This window comes from Oncorhynchus gorbuscha, unplaced genomic scaffold (genome assembly GCF_021184085.1).
Source record: "Oncorhynchus gorbuscha isolate QuinsamMale2020 ecotype Even-year unplaced genomic scaffold, OgorEven_v1.0 Un_scaffold_1981, whole genome shotgun sequence".
NCBI classification, from domain to species: Eukaryota; Metazoa; Chordata; class Actinopteri; order Salmoniformes; family Salmonidae; genus Oncorhynchus; species Oncorhynchus gorbuscha.
The window spans coordinates 7,595-35,000 of NW_025746608.1; the positions used below are offsets into that span (position 1 = coordinate 7,595).

The 27,406-nt window shown below is 44.8% G+C and overlaps 1 pseudogene; it reads right to left on the bottom strand.

The window, feature by feature from the left end:
* Positions 1-1,474: 1,474 nt before the first annotated feature.
* The window catches only part of LOC124024730, a 64,461-nt pseudogene continuing 38,529 nt past the window's right edge, over positions 1,475-27,406 (bottom strand).

Here is a 27,406-nt window from a genome sequence, read left to right on the forward strand (position 1 = left end):
CCAGATGGTCTGTATCAGATGGTCTGTATCAGATGGTATGTATCATATGGTCTGTACCAGATGGTCTGTATCAGATGGTCTGTATCAGGTCTGTATCAGATGGTCTGTATCAGATGGTCTATATCAGATGGTCTGTACCAGATGGTCTGTATCAGATGGTCTGTATCAGATGGTCTGTATCAGATGGTCTGTACCAGATGGTCTGTACCAGATGGTCTGTACTAGGTGTGAGTGTAGTGGTGAGTTTAGTGTAGTGGTGGGTGTGTGTAGTGGTGTGTGTAGTGGTGTGTGTTGTGTAGTGTGTGTGTTGTGGTGTGTTTAGTATAGTGGTGGGTGTACTGGTGTGTGTGTAGTATACTGGTGTGTGTGTGTGTGTGTGTGTGTGTAGTGTACTGGTGTGTGTGTGTGTAGTGTACTGGTGCGTGTGTGTAGTGGTATGTGTGTGTGTGTGTGTGTTGTGGTGTGTTTAGTATAGTGGTGGGTGTACTGGTGTGTGTGTAGTGTACTGGTGTGTGTGTGTGTAGTGGTGTGTGTAGGGTAGTGGTGTGTGTGTGTGTACTGGTGTGTGTGTGTGTAGTGTGTGGGTAGTGTGTGTGTGTAGTAGTGGTGTGTGTAGGGTAGTGGTGTGTGTGTAGTGTAGTGGTGTGTGTAGTGTACTGGTGTGTGTGTAGTGTACTGGTGTGTGTGTGTGTAGTGGTATGTGTGTGTGTGTGTGTGTGTGTAGTGTACTGGTGTGTGTGTGTGTTGTGGTATGTGTGTGTGTGTGTGTAGTGTACTGGTGTGTGTGTGTGTAGTGGTATGTGTGTGTGTGTGTGTAGTGTACTGGTGTGTGTGTAGTGTACTGGTGTGTGTGTGTGTGTAGTGGTATGTGTGTGTGTGTGTGTAGTGTGTAATAGGTGGGATGGCAGCCTCTCCCACACAGCAGATGCAAGGCAGGTCATCCCACCTCATGTGAACAGGACAGGGCATCACACACACACACACACACACACACACACACACACACACACACACACACACACACACACACACACACACACACACACACACACACACACACACACACACACACACACACACACACACACACACACACACACACACACACACACACACACACAGCTTGTGTGTGACATAACGGTTGCATCACAGGGAAAGGGGAGGAGAGGACAGATGTGTCTCAGTTCCCCTTGAGGGGGACTGGTGTCCTCCATCGCAGGTCAAGTGTCTCTAAATGAAACCTCTGGTGTCGGGGTTGAGGAGGAGAGGCCACGGAGCTCTTTCAGGGACTGAGGCAGTTTATACCTGCAGTGCGAACGCAACACTGTATATCGTTCAATATAGTATGGCAAAATTCCAGGTACTTCCCCCAAAATCCTGCGTTTTCTAGAAATCCCGTTTGGAAGGTTACCGGAATCAGGAGGGAATAAGGACATCTGTGAATCTTTCAAATGGGATTTCTGAAAAACCCAGTTTAGCAAAATGATTGTAATTTGTTCCAGAAGTCATCATACATACCGTTGTTTCCCAGGGTCTTCATCATGACCTCCGTCTGGGCGAACTCATAGCTGTAGTCCTGTTCTGAGGAGGCCTCGCTGTCTGTCTCTACGTCTACCTCTACATAGCTCTCCCTGGGGGACGCCCGTTCCCTCTCCAGCTCCTTCAGACGCTCACGCCGCTTCCTCCCAGGCAGGTTTATCCTACAGCACACAGGATGTACACTCAGTTCCTGTTTCTACAGCACACTGGATGTACACTCACTTCCTGCTTTCTACAGCACACAGGATGTAGACTCAGTTCCTGTTTCTACAGCACACAGGATGTACACTCAGTTCCTGTTTCTACAGCACACAGGATGTACACTCACTTCCTGTTTCTACAGCACACAGGATGTACACTCACTTCCTGTTTCTACAGCACTCAGGATGTACACTCACTTCCTGTTTCTACAGCACTCAGGATGTAGACTCACTTCCTGTTTCTACAGCACACAGGATGTACACTCACTTCCTGTTTCTACAGCACACAGGATGTAGACTCAGTTCCTGCTTTCTACAGCACACAGGATGTAGACTCAGTTCCTGCTTTCTACAGCACACAGGATGTAGACTCAGTTCCTGCTTCTACAGCACACAGGATGTAGACTCAGTTCCTGCTTTCTACAGCACACAGGATGTAGACTCAGTTCCTGCTTCTACAGCACACAGGATGTACACTCACTTCCTGTTTCTACAGCACACAGGATGTACACTCACTTCCTGTTTCTACAGCACACAGGATGTAGACTCAGTTCCTGCTTTCTACAGCACACAGGATGTAGACTCAGTTCCTGCTTTCTACAGCACACAGGATGTAGACTCAGTTCCTGCTTTCTACAGCACACAGGATGTAGACTCAGTTCCTGCTTTCTACAGCACACAGGATGTAGACTAGACTCAGTTCCTGCTTCTACAGCACACAGGATGTAGACTCAGTTCCTGCTTCTACAGCACACAGGATGTACACTCACTTCCTGCTTCTACAGCACACAGGATGTAGACTCAGTTCCTGCTTCTACAGCACACAGGATGTACACTCACTTCCTGCTTCTACACAGCACCTGGCAGCTAACGGATGTAACATTCCCAAAAATTCGCAGCTTTTCCAGAAATCCTGATTGGAGGGTTCTGGATGTTTTGGGAATATTTACAACCAGGAATTCTGGAAAATCTCTAGTTAACTTTGTCCAGTAGATGTTCTGTAGAGAAACTCCTCACCTGAAGAAGTGGTTGTTGCCCCACAATATGCGGTCTCCATGCCACAGGTGGACCAAGGACTCAGTCATGGTTCCATTCACACAGGTTCTGTTGGAGCAGAGCAATACAGTCTGATGATGTCATATTGAGGTGTGTTGTGGGACAATAGACATCCCATCCTGCTGTACCTCCTTCTTCCACACAGAGAGTAATACAGCACATCAAATATCATCATATCACCCACCAACAGTAAAGACTACCAATGAGATATCCCCATATCACCCACCAACAGTAAAGATTATCAATGAGATATCCTCATATCACCCACCAACAGTAAAGACTACCAATGAGATATCCTCATATCACCCACCAACAGTAAAGATTATCAATGAGATATCCTCATATCACCCACCAACAGTAAAGATTATCAATGAGATATCCTCATATCACCCACCAACAGTAAAGACTATCAATGAGATATCCTCATATCACCCACCAACAGTAAAGACTATCAATGAGATATCCTCATATCACCCACCAACAGTAAAGACTATCAATGAGATATCCTCATATCACCCACCAACAGTAAAGATTATCAATGAGATATCCTCATATCACCCACCAACAGTAAAGATTATCAATGAGATATCCTCATATCACCCACCAACAGTAAAGATTATCAATGAGATATCCTCATATCACCCACCAACAGTAAAGATTATCAATGAGATATCCTCATATCACCCACCAACAGTAAAGATTATCAATGAGATATCCTCATATCACCCACCAACAGTAAAGATTATCAATGAGATATCCTCATATCACCCACCAACAGTAAAGATTATCAATGAGATATCCTCATATCACCCACCAACAGTAAAGACTACCAATGAGATATCCTCATATCACCCACCAACAGTAAAGACTACCAATGAGATATCCTCATATCACCCACCAACAGTAAAGATTATCAATGAGATATCCTCATATCACCCACCAACAGTAAAGACTACCAATGAGATATCCTCATATCACCCACCAACAGTAAAGACTATCAATGAGATATCCTCATATCACCCACCAACAGTAAAGACTATCAATGAGATATCCTCATATCACCCACCAACAGTAAAGACTATCAATGAGATATCCTCATATCACCCACCAACAGTAAAGACTACCAATGAGATATCCTCATATCACCCACCAACAGTAAAGACTACCAATGAGATATCCTCATATCACCCACCAACAGTAAAGACTATCAATGAGATATCCTCATATCACCCACCAACAGTAAAGACTATCAATGAGATATCCTCATATCACCCACCAACAGTAAAGACTATCAATGAGATATCCTCATATTTCATAGATAGCCTTTACTGGGACGGGTGGTGGGGGAGAGGCAGGCAGGCAGGCAAGGAGGGAGGGAGGGAGAGAGGGAGGGATGAAGGGAGGGAGGGATGCAGGGAGGGAGGGAGGGATGCAGGGAGGGAGGGATGGATGAAGGGAGGGATGCAGGGAGGGAGGGAGGCAGAGAGGGAGGGAGGGATGAAGGGAGGGAGGGAGGGATGCAGGGAGGGAGGGAGGGAGAGAGGGAGGGATGAAGGGAGGGAGGGATGCAGGGAGGGAGGGAGGGATGAAGGGAGGGATGCAGGGAGGGAGGGAGGGAGGGCAGGCAGGCAGGCAAGGAGGGAGGGAGAGAGAGCGGGAGGGATGAAGGGAGGGAGGGATGCAGGGAGGGAGGGGGATGTTTGATATCAAAGCAGGAGGTTGAGATCAGAAATACCTCAGCTATGAGGTCATGAGAAACTCCAGTCAGGTCCAGTTCACTCATCCATGTGTGTGTACTGTGTGTGTGTGTACTGTGTGTGTGTGTGTACTGTGTGTGTGTACTGTGTGTGTGTACTGTGTGTGTGTGTACTGTGTGTGTGTACTGTGTGTGTGTGTACTGTGTGTGTGTGTACTGTGTGTGTGTGTACTGTGTGTGTGTGTGTGTACTGTGTGTGTGTACTGTGTGTGTGTACTGTGTGTGTGTGTACTGTGTGTGTGTGTACTGTGTGTGTGTGTGCGTACTGTGTGTGTGTGTACTGTGTGTGTGCATACTGTGTGTGTGTGTACTGTGTGTGTATGTGTACTGTGTGTATGTGCATACTGTGTGTGTGTGTGTGTGTGTGTGTGTGTATACTGTGTGTGTGCATGTGTGTGTGCCTACTGTGTGTGTGTTAGCTCACCTGGCATTCTCTATAGGGGTGAGGGTGACCTCCCCCCCATCTGGGCTGATCTCCAACACACAGTGTTCTGACTGGATACCAATCCCAAAGAGCTGGATGTCCTGAGAGGTGTCTGCACCCACACGCGTGTGTTCCTACACACACACACACACACACACACACACACACACACACACACACACACACACACACACACACACACACACACACACACACACACACACACACACACACACACACACACACACACACACACACACAGAGAGGAGATGATGATTTCCCATAATTCATGTGGGTCAGGTCCTACTTAATCCAGGTTGACATCTGATCTGACGGAACAGACTGCAATTCACTTCCCCACAGACACAGACTCAGGTATGTACCACTTATATAACTGGTGATATCATTACTTCCCCACAGACACAGACTCAGGTATGTACCACTTATATAACTGGTGATATCATTACTTCCACACAGACACACAGAATCAGATATGTACCACTTATATAACTGGTGATATCATTACTTCCCCACAGACACAGACTCAGGTATGTACCACTTATATAACTGGTGATATCATTACTTCCCACAGACACAGACTCAGGTATGTACCACTTATATAACTGGTGATATCATTACTTCCCCACAGACACAGACTCAGGTATGTACCACTTATATAACTGGTGATATCATTACTTCCCCACAGACACAGACTCAGGTATGTACCACTTATATAACTGGTGATATCATTACTTCCACACAGACTCAGGTATGTACCACTTATATAACTGGTGATATCATTACTTCCACACAGACACACAGAATCAGATATGTACCACTTATATAACTGGTGATATCATTACTTCCACACAGACTCAGGTATGTACCACTTATATAACTGGTGATATCATTACTTCCACACAGACTCAGGTATGTACCACTTATATAACTGGTGATATCATTACTTCCACACAGACTCAGGTATGTACCACTTATATAACTGGTGATATCATTACTTCCCCACAGACACACAGACTCAGGTATGTACCACTTATATAACTGGTGATATCATTACTTCCCACAGACTCAGGTATGTACCACTTATATAACTGGTGATATCATTACTTCCACACAGACACAGACTCAGGTATGTACCACTTATATAACTGGTGATATCATTACTTCCACACAGACTCAGATATGTACCACTTATATAACTGGTGATATCATTACTTCCCCACAGACTCAGATATGTACCACTTATATAACTGGTGATATCATTACTTCCCCACAGACTCAGGTATGTACCACTTATATAACTGGTGATATCATTACTTCCACACAGACTCAGGTATGTACCACTTATATAACTGGTGATATCATTACTTCCCCACAGACACAGACTCAGGTATGTACCACTTATATAACTGGTGATATCATTACTTCCACACAGACTCAGGTATGTACCACTTATATAACTGGTGATATAATTACTTCCACACAGACTCAGGTATGTACCACTTATATAACTGGTGATATCATTACTTCCACACAGACTCAGGTATGTACCACTTATATAACTGGTGATATCATTACTTCCACACAGACTCAGGTATGTACCACTTATATAACTGGTGATATCATTACTTCCACACAGACTCAGGTATGTACCACTTATATAACTGGTGATATCATTACTTCCACACAGACTCAGGTATGTACCACTTATATAACTGGTGATATCATTACTTCCACACAGACACACAGACTCAGGTATGTACCACTTATATAACTGGTGATATCATTACTTCCACACAGACACACAGACTCAGGTATGTACCACTTATATAACTGGTGATATCATTACTTCCACACAGACACACAGACTCAGGTATGTACCACTTATATAACTGGTGATATCATTACTTCCACACAGACACACAGACTCAGGTATGTACCACTTATATAACTGGTGATATCATTACTTCCCCACAGACACAGACTCAGGTATGTACCACTTATATAACTGGTGATATCATTACTTCCACACAGACACAGACTCAGGTATGTACCACTTATATAACTGGTGATATCATTACTTCCCCACATACACAGACTCAGGTATGTACCACTTATATAACTGGTGATATCATTACTTCCACACAGACTCAGGTATGTACCACTTATATAACTGGTGATATCATTACTTCCCCACAGACACAGACTCAGGTATGTACCACTTATATAACTGGTGATATCATTACTTCCCCACAGACACACAGACTCAGGTATGTACCACTTATATAACTGGTGATATCATTACTTCCACACAGACTCAGGTATGTACCACTTATATAACTGGTGATATCATTACTTCCCCACAGACTCAGGTATGTACCACTTATATAACTGGTGATATCATTACTTCCCCACAGACACAGACTCAGGTATGTACCACTTATATAACTGGTGATATCATTACTTCCCCACAGACAGGTATGTACCACTTATATAACTGGTGATATCATTACTTCCCCACAGACTCAGGTATGTACCACTTATATAACTGGTGATATCATTACTTCCCCACAGACTCAGGTATGTACCACTTATATAACTGGTGATATCATTACTTCCCCACAGACACAGACTCAGGTATGTACCACTTATATAACTGGTGATATCATTACTTCCCCACAGACACAGACTCAGGTATGTACCACTTATATAACTGGTGATATCATTACTTCCACACAGACACAGGTATGTACCACTTATATAACTGGTGATATCATTACTTCCCCACAGACACAGACTCAGGTATGTACCACTTATATAACTGGTGATATCATTACTTCCACACAGACTCAGGTATGTACCACTTATATAACTGGTGATATCATTACTTCCACACAGACACACAGACTCAGGTATGTACCACTTATATAACTGGTGATATCATTACTTCCCCACAGACACAGACTCAGGTATGTACCACTTATATAACTGGTGATATCATTACTTCCCCACAGACTCAGGTATGTACCACTTATATAACTGGTGATATCATTACTTCCACACAGACTCAGGTATGTACCACTTATATAACTGGTGATATCATTACTTCCCCACAGACTCAGGTATGTACCACTTATATAACTGGTGATATCATTACTTCCCCACAGACACAGACTCAGGTATGTACCACTTATATAACTGGTGATATCATTACTTCCCCACAGACTCAGGTATGTACCACTTATATAACTGGTGATATCATTACTTCCCCACAGACTCAGGTATGTACCACTTATATAACTGGTGATATCATTACTTCCACACAGACTCAGGTATGTACCACTTATATAACTGGTGATATCATTACTTCCCACAGACTCAGGTATGTACCACTTATATAACTGGTGATATCATTACTTCCCCACAGACTCAGGTATGTACCACTTATATAACTGGTGATATCATTACTTCCCCACAGACTCAGGTATGTACCACTTATATAACTGGTGATATCATTACTTCCCCACAGACACAGACTCAGGTATGTACCACTTATATAACTGGTGATATCATTACTTCCCCACAGACTCAGGTATGTACCACTTATATAACTGGTGATATCATTACTTCCACACAGACACAGACTCAGGTATGTACCACTTATATAACTGGTGATATCATTACTTCCCACAGACACAGACTCAGGTATGTACCACTTATATAACTGGTGATATCATTACTTCCACACAGACACAGACTCAGGTATGTACCACTTATATAACTGGTGATATCATTACTTCCCCACATACACAGACTCAGGTATGTACCACTTATATAACTGGTGATATCATTACTTCCACACAGACTCAGGTATGTACCACTTATATAACTGGTGATATCATTACTTCCCCACAGACACAGACTCAGGTATGTACCACTTATATAACTGGTGATATCATTACTTCCCCACAGACACACAGACTCAGGTATGTACCACTTATATAACTGGTGATATCATTACTTCCACACAGACTCAGGTATGTACCACTTATATAACTGGTGATATCATTACTTCCCACAGACTCAGGTATGTACCACTTATATAACTGGTGATATCATTACTTCCCCACAGACACAGACTCAGGTATGTACCACTTATATAACTGGTGATATCATTACTTCCCCACAGACTCAGGTATGTACCACTTATATAACTGGTGATATCATTACTTCCCCACAGACTCAGGTATGTACCACTTATATAACTGGTGATATCATTACTTCCCCACAGACTCAGGTATGTACCACTTATATAACTGGTGATATCATTACTTCCCCACAGACACAGACTCAGGTATGTACCACTTATATAACTGGTGATATCATTACTTCCCCACAGACACAGACTCAGGTATGTACCACTTATATAACTGGTGATATCATTACTTCCACACAGACACAGGTATGTACCACTTATATAACTGGTGATATCATTACTTCCCCACAGACACAGACTCAGGTATGTACCACTTATATAACTGGTGATATCATTACTTCCACACAGACACAGACTCAGGTATGTACCACTTATATAACTGGTGATATCATTACTTCCCCACATACACAGACTCAGGTATGTACCACTTATATAACTGGTGATATCATTACTTCCACACAGACTCAGGTATGTACCACTTATATAACTGGTGATATCATTACTTCCCCACAGACACAGACTCAGGTATGTACCACTTATATAACTGGTGATATCATTACTTCCCCCACAGACACACAGACTCAGGTATGTACCACTTATATAACTGGTGATATCATTACTTCCACACAGACTCAGGTATGTACCACTTATATAACTGGTGATATCATTACTTCCCCACAGACTCAGGTATGTACCACTTATATAACTGGTGATATCATTACTTCCCCACAGACACAGACTCAGGTATGTACCACTTATATAACTGGTGATATCATTACTTCCCCACAGACTCAGGTATGTACCACTTATATAACTGGTGATATCATTACTTCCCCACAGACTCAGGTATGTACCACTTATATAACTGGTGATATCATTACTTCCCCACAGACTCAGGTATGTACCACTTATATAACTGGTGATATCATTACTTCCCCACAGACACAGACTCAGGTATGTACCACTTATATAACTGGTGATATCATTACTTCCACACAGACACAGGTATGTACCACTTATATAACTGGTGATATCATTACTTCCACACAGACACACAGACTCAGGTATGTACCACTTATATAACTGGTGATATCATTACTTCCACACAGACACAGGTATGTACCACTTATATAACTGGTGATATCATTACTTCCCCACAGACACAGACTCAGGTATGTACCACTTATATAACTGGTGATATCATTACTTCCCCACAGACTCAGGTATGTACCACTTATATAACTGGTGATATCATTACTTCCCCACAGACACAGACTCAGGTATGTACCACTTATATAACTGGTGATATCATTACTTCCCCACAGACACAGGTATGTACCACTTATATAACTGGTGATATCATTACTTCCCCACAGACACAGACTCAGGTATGTACCACTTATATAACTGGTGATATCATTACTTCCACACAGACACAGACTCAGGTATGTACCACTTATATAACTGGTGATATCATTACTTCCACACAGACACAGACTCAGGTATGTACCACTTATATAACTGGTGATATCATTACTTCCACACAGACTCAGGTATGTACCACTTATATAACTGGTGATATCATTACTTCCACACAGACACACAGACTCAGGTATGTACCACTTATATAACTGGTGATATCATTACTTCCACACAGACACAGACTCAGGTATGTACCACTTATATAACTGGTGATATCATTACTTCCACACAGACACAGACTCAGGTATGTACCACTTATATAACTGGTGATATCATTACTTCCCCACAGACACAGACTCAGGTATGTACCACTTATATAACTGGTGATATCATTACTTCCCCACAGACTCAGGTATGTACCACTTATATAACTGGTGATATCATTACTTCCACACAGACACAGACTCAGGTATGTACCACTTATATAACTGGTGATATCATTACTTCCACACAGACTCAGGTATGTACCACTTATATAACTGGTGATATCATTACTTCCCCACAGACTCAGGTATGTACCACTTATATAACTGGTGATATCATTACTTCCCCACAGACACAGACTCAGGTATGTACCACTTATATAACTGGTGATATCATTACTTCCCCACAGACTCAGGTATGTACCACTTATATAACTGGTGATATCATTACATCCCCACTGATATCATGAGGCCATTTTAATCTGCTACAACAGCTTTCTCCTTTCATCAATGGGGACGAAACTGCACAAGAACAGTCACTTAGTGACTGTGAGCTCAGTGAAAAAGCTGATTCTGTCCACTCTAACTCTCTCTCTCCCCTTCTATATCTCAATTCAATTCAATTCAAGGGCTTTATTGGCATGGGAAACATGTGTTAACATTGCCAAAGCAAGTGAGGTAGACAACATACAAAGTGAAAAACAACAAAAATTAACAGTAAACATTACACATACAGAAGTTTAAAAACAGTAAAGACATTACAAATGTCATATTATATATATATATATACAATGTACAAATAGTTAAATGACACAAGATAAAATGAATAAGCATAAATATGGGTTGTATTTACAATGGTGTTTGTTCTTCACTGGTTGCCCTTTTCTCGTGGCAACAGGTCACAAATCTTGCTGCTGTGATGGCACACTGTGGAATTTCACCCAAAAGATATGGGAGTTTTTCAAAATTGGATTTGTTTTCGAATTCTTTGTGGATCTGTGTAATCTGGGGGAAATATGTCTCTCTAATATGGTCATACATTGGGCAGGAGGTTAGGAAGTGCAGCTCAGTTTCCACCTCATTTTGTGGGCAGTGAGCACATAGGCGGCCTTTCTCAATAGCAAGGCTATGCTCACTGAGTCTGTACATAGTCAAAGCTTTCCTTAATTTTGGGTCAGTCACAGTGGTCAGGTATTCTGCCGCTGTGTACTCTCTGTGTAGGGCCAAATAGCATTCTAGTTTGCTCTGTTTTTTTGTTAATTCTTTCCAATGTGTTAAGTAATTATCTTTTTGTTTTCTCATGATTTGGTTGGGTCTAATTGTGCTGTTGTCCTGGGGCTCTGTAGGGTGTGTTTGTGTTTGTGAACAGAGCCCCAGGACCAGCTTGCTTAGGGGACTCTTCTCCAGGTTCATCTCTCTGTAGGTGATGGCTTTGTTATGGAAGGTTTGTGAATCGCTTCCTTTTAGGTGGTTGTAGAATTTAACGGCTCTTTTCTGGATTTTGATAATTAGTGGGTATCGGCCTAATTCTGCTCTGCATGCATTATTTGGTGTTTTACGTTGTACACGGAGGATATTTTTGCAGAATTCTGCGTGCAGAGTCTCAATTTGGTGTTTGTCCCATTTTGTGAAGTCTTGGTTGGTGAGCGGACCCCAGACCTCACAACCATAAAGGGCAATGGGCTCTATGACTGATTCAAGTATTTTTAGCCAAATCCTAATTGGTATGTTGAAATTTATGTTTCTTTTGATGGCATAGAATGCCCTTCTTGCCTTGTCTCTCAGATCGTTCACAGCTTTGTGGAAGTTACCTGTGGCGCTGATGTTTAGGCCAAGGTATGTATAGTTTTTTGTGTGCTCTAGGGCAACAGTGTCTAGATGGAATTTGTATTTGTGGTCCTGGTGACTGGACCTTTTTTGGAACACCATTATTTTGGTCTTACTGAGATTTACTGTCAGGGCCCAGGTCTGACAGAATCTGTGCATAAGATCTAGGTGCTGCTGTAGGCCCTCCTTGGTTGGTGACAGAAGCACCAGATCATCAGCAAACAGCAGACATTTGACTTCGGATTCTAGCAGGAGGAGGCCGGGTGCTGCAGACTTTTCTAGTGCCCGTGCCAATTCGTTGATATATATGTTGAAGAGGGTGGGGCTTAAGCTGCATCCCTGTCTAACCCCACGATCCTGTGTGAAGAAATGTGTGTGTTTTTTTGCCAATTTTAACCGCACACTTGTTGTTTGTGTACATGGATTTTATAATGTCGTATGTTTTACCCCCAACACCACTTTCCATCAGTTTGTATAGCAGACCCTCATGCCAGATTGAGTCGAAGGCTTTTTTGAAATCAACAAAGCATGAGAAGACTTTGCCTTTGTTTTGGTTTGTTTGGTTGTCGATTAGGGTGTGCAGGGTGAATACATGGTCTGTTGTATGGTAATTTGGTAAAAGCCAATTTGACATTTGCTCAGTACATTGTTTTCATTGAGGAAATGTACGAGTCTGCTGTTAATAATAATGCAGAGGATTTTCCCAAGGTTACTGTTGACACATATTCCACGGTAGTTATTGGGGTCAAATTTGTCTCCACTTTTGTGGATTGGGGTGATCAGTCCTTGGTTCCAAATATTGGGGAAGATGCCAGAGCTAAGTATAATGTTAAAGAGTTTTAGTATAGCCAATTGGAATTTGTTTTCTGTATATTTGATCATTACATTGAGGATACCATCGACACCACAGGCCTTTTTGGGTTGAATGGTTTTTATTTTGTACTGTAACTCATTCAATGTAATTGGAGAATCCAGTGGGTTCTGGTAGTCTTTAATAGTTGATTCTAAGATCTGTATTTGATCATGTATATGTTTTTGCTCTTTGTTCTTTGTTATAGAACCAAAAGATTGGAGAAGTGGTTTACCCATACATCTCCATTTTGGATAGATAATTCTTCGTGTTGTTGTTTGTTTAGTGTTTTCCAATTTTCCCAGAAGTGGTTAGAGTCTATGGATTCTTCAATTACATTGAGCTGATTTCTGACATGCTGTTCCTTCTTTTTCCGTAGTGTATTTCTGTATTGTTTTAGTGATTCACCATAGTGAAGGCGTAGACTCAGGTTTTCCGGGTCTCTATGTTTTTGGTTGGACAGGTTTCTCAATTTCTTTCTTAGATTTTTGCACTCTTCATCAAACCATTTGTCATTGTTGTTAATTTTCTTCGGTTTTCTATTTGAGATTTTTAGATTTGATAGGGAAGCTGAGAGGTCAAATATACTGTTAATATTTTCTACTGCCAGGTTTACACCTTCACTATTACAGTGGAACGTTTTACCCAGGAAATTGTCTAAAAGGGATTGAATTTGTTGTTGCCTAATTGTTTTTTGGTAGGTTTCCAAACTACCTTCCTTCCATCTATAGCATTTCTTAATGTTACTCAGTTCCTTTGGCTTTGATGCCTCATGATTGAGTATTGCTCTGTTCAAGTAGACTGTGATTTTGCTGTGGTCTGATAGGGGTGTCAGTGGGCTGACTGTGAACGCTCTGAGAGACTCTGGGTTGAGGTCAGTGATAAAGTAGTCCACAGTACTACTGCCAAGAGATGAGCTATAGGTGTACCTACCATAGGAGTCCCCTCGAAGCCTACCATTGACCATGTACATACCCAGCGTGCGACAGAGCTGCAGGAGTTGTGACCCGTTTTTGTTGGTTATGTTGTCATATTTGTGCCTAGGGAGGCATATGTGGGAGGGGATGCTGTCACCTCCAGGCAGATGTTTGTCCCCCTGTGTGCTGAGGGTGTCAGGTTCTTGTCCGGTTCTGGCATTTAGGTCGCCACAGACTAGTACATGTCCCTGGGCCTGGAAATGATTGATTTCGCCCTCCAGGATGGAGAAGCTGTCTTCATTAAAATATGGGGATTCTAGTGGGGGGATATAGGTAGCACAAAGGAGGACATTTTTCTCTGTTAGGATAATTTCCTTTTGAATTTCTAGCCAAATGTAGAATGTTCCTGTTTTGATTAATTTAATAATAATAATAATAATAATAATAATATATGCCATTTAGCGGACGCTTTTATCCAAAGCGACTTACAGTCAATTTAATGGAGTTAGTTAGGTCTGCTCTATACCAAATTAGCATACCCCCTGAGTCCCTTCCCTGTTTCACACCTGGTAGTTTGGTGGATGGGACTACCAGCTCTCTGTAACCTAGAGGGCAACCTGTGGGCCTGTCTCCTCTATACCAGGTTTCTTGCAGGATGACCATGTCTGTGTTACCGATTTCTTTGATGAAGTCCGGGTTTCTGCTCTTCAGGCCAAAGGCAGATGACCTCAGGCCTTGGATATTCCAGGATGATATAGTGAATGCTTTTTGTTCCATAGAGTGTCCAATGTTGTTGGTCGTGGTTTGGCCTCAGGCCAGTAAGTGTGAGCAGAGCCTGCTGAGCATCTGGTACATGCCATTGGCTTGGGCGAGTGTGAGAGTGGGGGTTGGGACTGTTTGCCCGCTCACTACCTGGGTGTATGTGTGGCTTCCATGTTGAGGCCCTCTTTGCGGGGGTGGGGTGCACAGAAGTGGCATAGGTCTGATCTGAGGGGGCCTAAATGGGGTGTGGGCATGGTTGACGTGGGGGGGGTGTTGATTGGTTGGGGAGGGGGTGTGGATGTGTCTGGGTGTGCGGTGGTCTGGATGTAATTCCTCTTGGCGTGGGTCCTCTATGTGTAGGTCCAGGGGGGGGGTCCTGCAGGTCTGGGAGGGTGTCTCGCCGGTCTGGGTGGGGTGTCTATTGATCTGTTGCTCCTGTGTGAAGTGTTGGAAATACGTTTGAGAGCGATGTCCTTTAGAGTTCGGGCAAAGGTGGGCACTGCTGCCTTGTAGAGGTGGACCTGGTCATAGAGGCTGTTCAAGTCCAGGGTGGAGTGGTGGGCCAGGAAAACATTTGGTTTTGAGGCACAGTCACGAGAAATACTTGCATTTACCCGCTGTATTGTATTGTATTATCTCTCTCTCTCTCTCTCTCTCTCTCTCTCTCTCTCTCTCTCTCTCTCTCTCTCTCTCTCTCTCTCTCTCTCTCTCTCTCTCTCTCTCTCTTCTCTCTCTTCTCCTTCTCTCTATTTCTCTCTCTCCCTTCTATATCTCTCTCTCCCCGTCTATATATATCTCTCTCTCCCCTTCTCTCTCTATCTCCCCCTTCTATCTCTCTCTCTCTCTCTCTCTCTCTCTCTCTCTCTCTCTCTCTCTCTCTCTCTCTCTCTCTATTTCTCTCTCTCCCCTTCTATATCTCTCTATCTCCCCCTTCTATCTCTCTCTCTCTCTCCTCCTTTCTCTCTATTTCTCTCTCTCCCCTTCTATATATCTCTCTCCCCTTCTATCTATCTCTCTCCCTTCTATCTCTCTCTCCCCTTCTATCTCTCTCTCTCCCCTTCTATCTCTCTCTCTCTCCCCTTCTATCTCTCTCTCCCCTTCTATATCTCTCTCTCTCCCCTTCTATCTATCTCTCCCCTTCTATCTCTCTCTCTCCCCTTCTATCTCTCTCTCTCCCCCTTCTATCTCTCTCTCTCCCCCTTCTCTCTCTCTCTCTCTCTCCCCTTGTCTTTCCCTCTCTCATCACAGAGTGGGTGTAGTTAAACAAACATCCCAATTCCAGAGGATGTCCGACACTCCTTCACTCCTGCAGCTGTATCAGCTACTTAACATAACCCCAGTAAGTCAGTCTCTTGTTCATTCCATTGTGTGTGTGTGGGTGTCATTCCACACTGGTATGCAGGGCAGGCTGGCTGTCCAGGCCGGGGCCCAGACACAGACCTGTTGTTCTGTAGGCATGAAGGAGGCTCTGCTCTACTCTACTCTCTGCCTCTCTCTCCCTGTCCCTGTCCCTCTGCTCTCTCTCTCTCTCTCTCTCTCTCTCTCTCCATGTCCCTCTGCTCTCTCTCCCTGCCCCTCTGCTCTCACTCTCTCTCTCTCCCTGCCCCTCTGCTCTCCTCTCTCTCTCTCTCTCTCTCTCTCTCTCTCTCTCTCTCCCTGTCCCTCTGCTCTCTCTCCCTGCCCCTCTGCTCTCTCTCTCTCTCTCCCTGCCCCTCTGCTCTCTGGTTCTCTCTCTCCCTGCCCCTCTGCTCTCTGTCTCTCTCTCTCTCTCTCCCTGCCCCTCTGCCCTCTCTCTCTCTCTCTCCCTGCCCCTCTGCTCTCTCTCTCCCTGCCCCTCTGCTCTCTGTCTCTCTGTCTCTCTCTCTCTCTCTCTCTCTCTCTCTCTCTCTCTCTCTCTCTCTCTCCTCCCTGCCCCTCTGCTCTCTCTCTCTCTCCCTGCCCCTCTGCTCTCTGTCTCTCTCTCTCTCTCCCTGCCCCTCTGCTCTCTCTCTCTCTCTCTCCCTGCCCCTCTGCTCTTTGTCTCCCTCTCTCTCTCTGCCCCTCTGCTCTCTCTCCTTGCCCCTCTGCTCTCTGTCTCTCACTCTCTCCCTGCCCCTCTGCTCTTTGTCTCCCTCTCTCTCCCTGCCCCTCTGCTCTCTCTCTCTGCCCATCTGCTCTCTCTCTCCCTGCCCCTCTGCTCTGTCTCCCTCTCTCTCCCTGCCCCTCTGCTCTCTGTCTCTCTCTCTCCCTGCCCTTCTGCTCTCTCTCTCCCTGCCCCTCTGCTCTCTCTCTCTGCCCCTCTGCTCTCTGTCTCTCTCTCACCCTGCCCCTCTGCTCGCTCACCCTGCCCCTCTGCTCTCTCTCTCTCTCTGCCCCTCTGCTCTTTGTCTCTCTCTCACCCTGCCCCTCTGCTCTCTCTCCCTGCCCCTCTGCTCTCTGTCTCTCTCTCTCCCTGCCCTTCTGCTCTCTCTCTCTCCCTGCCCCTCTGCTCTCTCTCTCTGCCCCTCTGCTCTGTCTCTCTCTCACCCTGCCCCTCTGCTCTCTCACCCTGCCCCTCTGCTCTCACTCTCTGCCCCTCTGCTCTTTGTCTCTCTCTCACCCTGCCCCTCTGCTCGCTCACCCTGCCCCTCTGCTCTCTCTCTCTGCCCCTCTGCTCTTTGTCTCTCTCTCACCCTGCCCCTCTGCTCTCTTTCTCTGCCCCTCTGCTCTTTGTCTCTCTCTCACCCTGCCCCTCTGCTCTCTCTCACTGCCTCTCTGCTCTGTCTCTCTGCCCCTCTGCTCTGTCTCTCTCCCCCTATACAGTATAGTACATAGGGCTCTGTTTGGGACTCAGTCTGTTCCTCTCAGCCACTGAGCCAGTTGTCTGTCTGCGCTGTGACTATGTGTCCACTCCCTTTCCTTTCCTGTGTTCTCATAGCGTCATCCTATTGCAGTGTGAACCAGAGCCCTGTAGTTAGAGAGTTCCTGCATTATGATGCATTTACATGACACTTCAACATTCTATGGCAGCGAGCTGGCGCATCCCCAGAGAAATGATTTAGTGTAGAGGTGCTGATTAAAGGGGAATCAACTGCAAGCTATAAAACTACACAGACTACAGGCTAGCATCATCCTACTGTACTGTCTACTACACGGACTACAGGCTAGCATCATCCTACTGTACTGTCTACTACACAGACTACAGGCTAGCATCATCCTACTGTACTGTCTACTACACAGACTACAGGCTAGCATCATCCTACTGTACTGTCTACTATACAGACTACAGGCTAGCATCATCCTACTGTACTGTCTACTACACAGACTACAGGCTAGCATCATCCTACTGTACTGTCTACTACACAGACTACAGGCTAGCATCATCCTACTGTACTGTCTACTACACAGACTACAGGCTAGCATCATCCTACTGTACTGTCTACTACACAGACTACAGGCTAGCATCATCCTACTGTAATGTCTACTACACGGACTACAGGCTAGCATCATCCTACTGTACTGTCTACTACACAGACTACAGGCTAGCATCATCCTACTGTAATGTCTACTACACAGACTACAGGCTAGCATCATCCTACTGTACTGTCTACTACACAGACTACAGGCTAGCATCATCCTACTGTACTGTCTACTACACAGACTACAGGCTAGCATCATCCTACTGTACTGTCTACTACACAGACTACAGGCTAGCATCATCCTACTGTAATGTCTACTACACAGACTACAGGCTAGCATCATCCTACTGTAATGTCTACTACACAGACTACAGGCTAGCATCATCCTACTGTACTGTCTACTACACAGACTACAGGCTAGCATCATCCTACTGTACTGTCTACTACACAAACTACAGGCTAGCATCATCCTACTGTACTGTCTACTATACAGACTACAGGCTAGTATCATCCTACTGTACTGTCTACTACACAGACTACAGGCTAGCATCATCCTACTGTACTGTCTACTACACAGACTACAGGCTAGCATCATCCTACTGTACTGTCTACTACACAGACTACAGGCTAGCATCATCCTACTGTACTGTCTACTACACAGACTACAGGCTAGCATCATCCTACTGTACTGTCTACTACACAGACTACAGGCTAGCATCATCCTACTGTAATGTCTACTACACAGACTACAGGCTAGCATCATCCTACTGTAATGTCTACTACACAGACTACAGGCTAGCATCATCCTACTGTACTGTCTACTACACAGACTACAGGCTAGCATCATCCTACTGTACTGTCTACTACACGGACTACAGGCTAGCATCATCCTACTGTAATGTCTACTACACAGACTACAGGCTAGCATCATCCTACTGTACTGTCTACTACACAGACTACAGGCTAGCATCATCCTACTGTACTGTCTACTACACAGACTACAGGCTAGCATTATCCTACTGTACTGTCTACTACACAGACTACAGGCTAGCATCATCCTACTGTACTGTCTACTACACAGACTACAGGCTAGCATCATCCTACTGTACTGTCTACTACACAGACTACAGGCTAGCATTATCCTACTGTACTGTCTACTACACAGACTACAGGCTAGCATCATCCTACTGTAATGTCTACTACACAGACTACAGGCTAGCATTATCCTACTGTACTGTCTACTACACAGACTACAGGCTAGCATCATCCTACTGTACTGTCTACTACACAGACTACAGGCTAGCATCATCCTACTGTACTATCTACTACACAGACTACAGGCTAGCATCATCCTACTGTACTGTCTACTACACAGACTACAGGCTAGCATCATCCTACTGTACTGTCTACTACACAGACTACAGGCTAGCATCATCCTACTGTACTATCTACTACACAGACTACAGGCTAGCATCATCCTACTGTACTGTCTACTACACAGACTACAGGCTAGCATCATCCTACTGTACTGTCTACTACACAGACTACAGGCTAGCATCATCCTACTGTACTGTCTACTACACAGACTACAGGCTAGCATCATCCTACTGTACTGTCTACTACACAAACTACAGGCTAGCATCATCCTACTGTACTGTCTACTATACAGACTACAGGCTAGCATCATCCTACTGTACTGTCTACTACACAGACTACAGGCTAGCATCATCCTACTGTACTGTCTACTACACAGACTACAGGCTAGCATCATCCTACTGTACTGTCTACTACACAGACTACAGGCTAGCATCATCCTACTGTACTGTCTACTACACAGACTACAGGCTAGCATCATCCTACTGTAATGTCTACTACACAGACTACAGGCTAGCATCATCCTACTGTAATGTCTACTACACAGACTACAGGCTAGCATCATCCTACTGTACTATCTACTACACAGACTACAGGCTAGCATCATCCTACTGTACTGTCTACTACACAGACTACAGGCTAGCATCATCCTACTGTACTGTCTACTACACAGACTACAGGCTAGCATCATCCTACTGTACTGTCTACTACACAGACTACAGGCTAGCATCATCCTACTGTACTGTCTACTACACAGACTACAGGCTAGCATCATCCTACTGTACTGTCTACTACACAAACTACAGGCTAGCATCATCCTACTGTACTGTCTACTACACAAACTACAGGCTAGCATCATCCTACTGTACTGTCTACTACACAAACTACAGGCTAGCATCATCCTACTGTACTGTCTACTACACAGACTACAGGCTAGCATCATCCTACTGTACTGTCTACTACACAAACTACAGGCTAGCATCATCCTACTGTACTGTCTACTACACAGACTACAGGCTAGCATCATCCTACTGTACTGTCTACTGTACTGGTGTTGTGGTCGGTGTTGGTGTTGTGGTTGTAGTTGTGGTTGTGGTTGTGATTGTGGTTGGTGTTGTGATTGTGGTTGGTGTTGTGGTTGGTGTTGTAATTGTGGTTGGTGTTGTGGTTGGTGTTGTGGTTGGTGTTGTGGTTGGTGTTGCGGTTGGTGTTGTGGTTGGTGTTGTGATTGTGATTGTGGTTGGTGTTGTGGTTGGTGTTGGTGTTGTGGTTGGTGTTGTGGTTGGTGTTGGTGTTGTGATTGTGGTTGGTGTTGTGGTTGGTGTTGTGGTTGGTGTTGTGGTTGGTGTTGTGGTTGGTGTTGTGGTTGGTGTTGTGGTTGTGTGGTTGGTGTTGTGCTTGTAGTTGGTGTTGGTGTTGGTGTTGTGTTGGTGTTGGTGTTGTGGTTGGTGTTGTGGTTGGTGTTGTGGTTGGTGTTGTGGTTGTGATTGTGGTTGGTGTTGTGATTGTGGTTGGTGTTGTGATTGTGGTTGGTGTTGTGGTTGGTGTTGTGGTTGGTGTTGGTGTTGTGATTGTGGTTGGTGTGTTGGTGTTGTGGTTGGTGTTGTGGTTGGTGTTGTGGTTGGTGTTGTGGTTGGTGTTGTGGTTGTGATTGTGGTTGGTGTTGTGATTGTGGTTGGTGTTGTGGTTGGTGTTGTGATTGGTGTTGTGATTGTGGTTGGTGTTGTGGTTGGTGTTGTGATTGGTGTTGTGATTGTGGTTGGTGTTGTGGTTGGTGTTGGTGTTGTGGTTGGTGTTGTGGTTGGTGTTGTGGTTGGTGTTGTGGTTGGTGTTGTGGTTGGTGTTGTGGTTGGTGTTGTGGTTGGTGTTGTGGTTGGTGTTGTGGTTGTGCTTGTAGTTGTGCTTGTAGTTGGTGTTGTGCTTGTAGTTGGTGTTGGTGTTGTGCTTGTAGTTGGTGTTGGTGTTGGTGTTGTGGTTGGTGTTGTGGTTGTGATTGGTGTTGGTGTTGTGATTGTGATTGGTGTTGGTGTTGTGGTTGGTGTTGGTGTTGTGATTGTGGTTGGTGTTGTGGTTGGTGTTGTGATTGTGGTTGGTGTTGTGGTTGGTGTTGTGGTTGGTGTTGTGGTTGGTGTTGTGGTTGGTGTTGTGATTGGTGTTGTGATTGGTGTTGTGGTTGGTGTTGTGGTTGGTGTTGGTGTTGTGGTTGTGATTGTGGTTGGTGTTGTGATTGTGGTTGGTGTTGTGGTTGGTGTTGTGGTTGGTGTTGCGGTTGGTGTTGTGATTGGTGTTGTGATTGTGGTTGGTGTTGTGATTGGTGTTGTGGTTGTGATTGTGGTTGGTGTTGTGGTTGTGGTTGGTGTTGTGATTGGTGTTGTGATTGTGGTTGGTGTTGTGATTGGTGTTGTGGTTGTGATTGTGGTTGGTGTTGTGGTTGGTGTTGTGGTTGGTGTTGTGATTGGTGTTGTGGTTGGTGTTGTGGTTGGTGTTGTAATTGTGGTTGGTGTTGTGATTGGTGTTGTGGTTGTGATTGTGGTTGGTGTTGTGGTTGGTGTTGTGGTTGGTGTTGTGGTTGGTGTTTGGTTGGTGTTGGTGGTGTTGCGGTTGGTGTTGTGGTTGGTGTTGCGGTTGGTGTTGTGGTTGGTGTTGCGGTTGGTGTTGTGGTTGGTGTTGCGGTTGGTGTTGTGGTTGGTGTTGTGGTTGGTGTTGTGGTTGTGATTGTGGTTGGTGTTGCGGTTGTGATTGTGGTTGGTGTTGTGGTTGGTGTTGTGGTTGTTGTTGTGGTTGTGATTGTGGTTGGTGTTGTGGTTGGTGTTGCGGTTGGTGTTGTGGTTGGTGTTGCGGTTGGTGTTGTGATTGGTGTTGTGGTTGGTGTTGCGGTTGGTGTTGCGGTTGGTGTTGCGGTTGTGTACCTTTAGGTAGTAGACCAGCAGCTCATTGAGGGCGGGGTCTGCATTCAGGTTGACCAGGAAGCACTTGTCATCTCCAACTTTGATCCCAGACGTCTCCAGGGAGATCCCCATACTCTCTAACTGCTGCTGACGCTCCTGTGGAAATACAACAAACACATGTCATTTTACCTCTGCACAGACATTTACTACCAACGGTTTAGTCCTTGTATAGTGCATCTAAGATTTAGATGCACTATCGTAAAGTGACTGTTCCACTGGATGTCATAAGGTGAATGCACCAATTTGTAAGTCGCTCTGGATAAGAGCGTCTGCTAAATGACTTAAATGTAATGTAATGTAATGTGAGTGAGTGTGTAGGTTACCGTAGCAATCTCCTCTGTGTTGCGTAGTTTCTGCTCCCAGGTAACGGTCATCTCCTGGATCAGCTTCTCTGACTCCTGAAGCCTCTCCTTCAGCTCTGGAGCCTTTAGAGACTGGAACATAGACACACAGAGACACACACGGACCAGTCAGGACGGACCAGCCAGGACGGACCAGCCAGGACGGACCAGCCAGAACGGACCAGCCAGGACGGACCAGCCAGGACGGACCAGCCAGGACGGACCAGCCAGAACGGACCAGCCAGGACGGACCAGCCAGGACGGACCAGCCAGGACGGACCAGCCAGAACGGACCAGCCAGAACGCACGTGTGTGCGGTATGTGTGTGTGTGTGCGGTATGTGTGTGTGTGTGTGTGTGTGTCTCCTACCTCAGCCTGAGAGAGCTGTACTCTGAGTTTCTCCACTTCCTCCCGGAGCTCTCTGATGATCCGTGCGTTGGGGTCTTCATTGACGACGGCGTGGTTGACGATCCTCTTGGCGCGGTCTGCGTAACGCAGCGTGGACAACGTCTCCTCGTAGTTATCAGCTGCTGGGCTCACCGTGGCGATCATACACGTCTTACTGTTGCCACCCAGGTTGTCCTGGCAACACCGAGGGAGGAATAGGAACAAACAGTTGAATTGATAGACAGTTATAATGTAGACTTCAGTGTTGGGGAATGTGAACAGTACGAGCTAGTACCGCAGTTGTTTCTGTAACAGCAGTGGAAAGAGAATATTATTGATATTCCTTACATTACTACATACACACCTATGACCAATAATCAATAGACAGTACAGCTAGGACCAGAATGATAGGAGGTATGTATTAGTACCCTGATCAATAGACAGTACAGCTAGGACCAGAATGATAGGAGGTATGTATTAGTACCCTGATCAATAGACAGTACAGCTAGGACCAGAGTGATAGGAGGTGTGTAGGTACCCTGATCAATAGACAGTACAGCTAGGACCAGAGTGATAGGAGGTGTGTAGGTACCCTGATCAATAGACAGTACAGCTAGGACCAGAATGATAGGAGGTGTGTATTAGTACCCTGATCAATAGACAGTACAGCTAGGACCAGAATGATAGGAGGTGTGTATTAGTACCCTGATCAATAGACAGTACAGCTAGGACCAGAGTGATAGGAGGTGTGTGTGTAGGTACCCTGATCAATAGACAGTACAGCTAGGATCAGAGTGATAGGAGGTGTGTAGGTACCCTGATCAATAGACAGTACAGCTAGGATCAGAGTGATAGGAGGTGTGTGTGTAGGTACCCTGATCAATAGACAGTACAGCTAGGACCAGAATGATAGGAGGTGTGTGTTAGTACCCTGATCAATAGACTGTACAGCTAGGACCAGAATGATAGGAGGTGTGTAGGTACCCTGATCAATAGACAGTACAGCTAGGACCAGAGTGATAGGAGGTGTGTGTGTAGGTACCCTGATCAATAGACAGTACAGCTAGGACCAGAATGATAGGAGGTGTGTAGGTACCCTGATCAATAGACAGTACAGCTAGGACCAGAGTGATAGGAGGTGTGTGTGTAGGTACCCTGATCAATAGACAGTACAGCTAGGACCAGAATGATAGGAGGTGTGTAGGTACCCTGATCAATAGACAGTACAGCTAGGACCAGAGTGATAGGAGGTGTGTAGGTACCCTGATCAATAGACAGTACAGCTAGGACCAGAGTGATAGGAGGTGTGTGTTAGTACCCTGATCAATAGACAGTACAGCTAGGACCAGAGTGACAGGAGGTGTGTGTTAGTACCCTGATCAATAGACAGTAGACCAGAGTGACACAGTGTAGTACCCTGACCAGTACAGCTAGGACCAGAGTGACAGGAGGTGTGTGTTAGTACCCTGATCTATAGACAGTACAGCTAGGACCAGAATGATAGGAGGTGTGTTAGTACCCTGATCAATAGACAGTACAGCTAGGACCAGAGTGATAGGAGGTGTGTAGGTACCCTGATCAATAGACAGTACAGCTAGGACCAGAGTGATAGGAGGTGTGTGTTAGTACCCTGATCAATAGACAGTACAGCTAGGACCAGAGTGATAGGAGGTGTGTGTTAGTACCCTGATCAATAGACAGTACAGCTAGGACCAGAGTGACAGGAGGTGTGTAGGTACCCTGATCAATAGACAGTACAGCTAGGACCAGAGTGATAGGAGGTGTGTAGGTACCCTGACCAATAGACAGTACAGCTAGGACCAGAGTGTGGGTTTGATCCCCGGGACCACCCATACGTAGAATGTATGCACACATGACTGTAAGTCGCTTTGGATAAAAGCGTCTGCTAAATGGCATATATTATTATTATTATTATAGGAGGTGTGTGTTAGTACCCTGATCAATAGACAGTACAGCTAGGACCAGAGTGATAGGAGGTGTGTGTTAGTACCCTGATCAATAGACAGTACAGCTAGGACCAGAGTGATAGGAGGTGTGTGTGTAGGTACACTGATCAATAGACAGTACAGCTAGGACCAGAGTGATAGGAGGTGTGTGTTAGTACCCTGATCAATAGACAGTACAGCTAGGACCAGAGTGATAGGAGGTGTGTGTTAGTACCCTGATCAATAGACAGTACAGCTAGGACCAGAGTGACAGGAGGTGTGTGTTAGTACCCTGATCAATAGACAGTACAGCTAGGACCAGAGTGATAGGAGGTGTGTGTGTAGGTACCCTGATCAATAGACAGTACAGCTAGGACCAGAGTGATAGGAGGTGTGTGTTAGTACCCTGATCAATAGACAGTACAGCTAGGACCAGAGTGATAGGAGGTGTGTGTTAGTACACTGATCAATAGACAGTACAGCTAGGACCAGAGTGACAGGAGGTGTGTGTTAGTACCCTGATCAATGGACAGTACAGCTAGGACCAGAGTGATAGGAGGTGTGTTAGTACCCTGATCAATAGACAGTACAGCTAGGACCAGAGTGATAGGAGGTGTGTGTTAGTACCCTGATCAATAGACAGTACAGCTAGGACCAGAGTGGTAGGAGGTGTGTGTTAGTACCGTGATCAATAGACAGTACAGCTAGGACCAGAGTGGTAGGAGATGTGTGTTAGTACCCTGATCAATAGACAGTACAGCTAGGACCAGAGTGGTAGGAGGTGTGTGTTAGTACAGACCTTGAGAAGCCAGGTGAGGACAGAGTCTCTGTAAGGAACAAACTTATTCTTCCCCCTTCCCCGCAGACTGGTCCGCCAGCGCAGAGATCACACAGCCCAGTGTGGTAAGAGACCTGCACACACACACACACACACACACACACACACACACACACACACACACACACACACACACACACACACACACACACACACACACACACACACACACACACACACACACACACACAGGGGGAAAGACACTCAACATACCTCCATGATATATCCTGATATACATGTCTTGCATCAGAGAGTCATCAACCAATGAAACATGTCTAAAACAGGATTTCACAGTTTCATAAAACCAACAGAAGTTTACTTCCTGTATTACAGTGACTATCATCATATGATCCATTACATTTACTGAACATAACAGCTAAACAGTAGAGGTATTGGATGTTAACAGTAGAGGTATTGGATGTTAACAGTAGAGGTAATGGATGTTAACAGTAGAGGTATTGGATGTTAATAACAGTAGAGGTAATGGATGTTAATAACAGTAGAGGTATTGGATGTTAACAGTAGAGGTATTGGATGTTAATAACAGTAGAGGTAATGGATGTTAATAACAGTAGAGGTATTGGATGTTAACAGTAGAGGTATTGGATGTTAATAACAGTAGAGGTAATGGATGTTAATAACAGTAGAGGTATTGGATGTTAACAGTAGAGGTATTGGATGTTAACAGTAGAGGTAATGGATGTTAATAACAGTAGAGGTATTGGATGTTAACAGTAGAGGTATTGGATGTTAACAGTAGAGGTATTGGATGTTAATAACAGTAGAGGTATTGGATGTTAACAGTAGAGGTATTGGATGTTAACAGTAGAGGTATTGGATGTTAATAACAGTAGAGGTATTGGATGTTAACAGTAGAGGTATTGGATGTTAACAGTAGAGGTATTGGATGTTAATAACAGTAGAGGTAATGGATGTTAATAACAG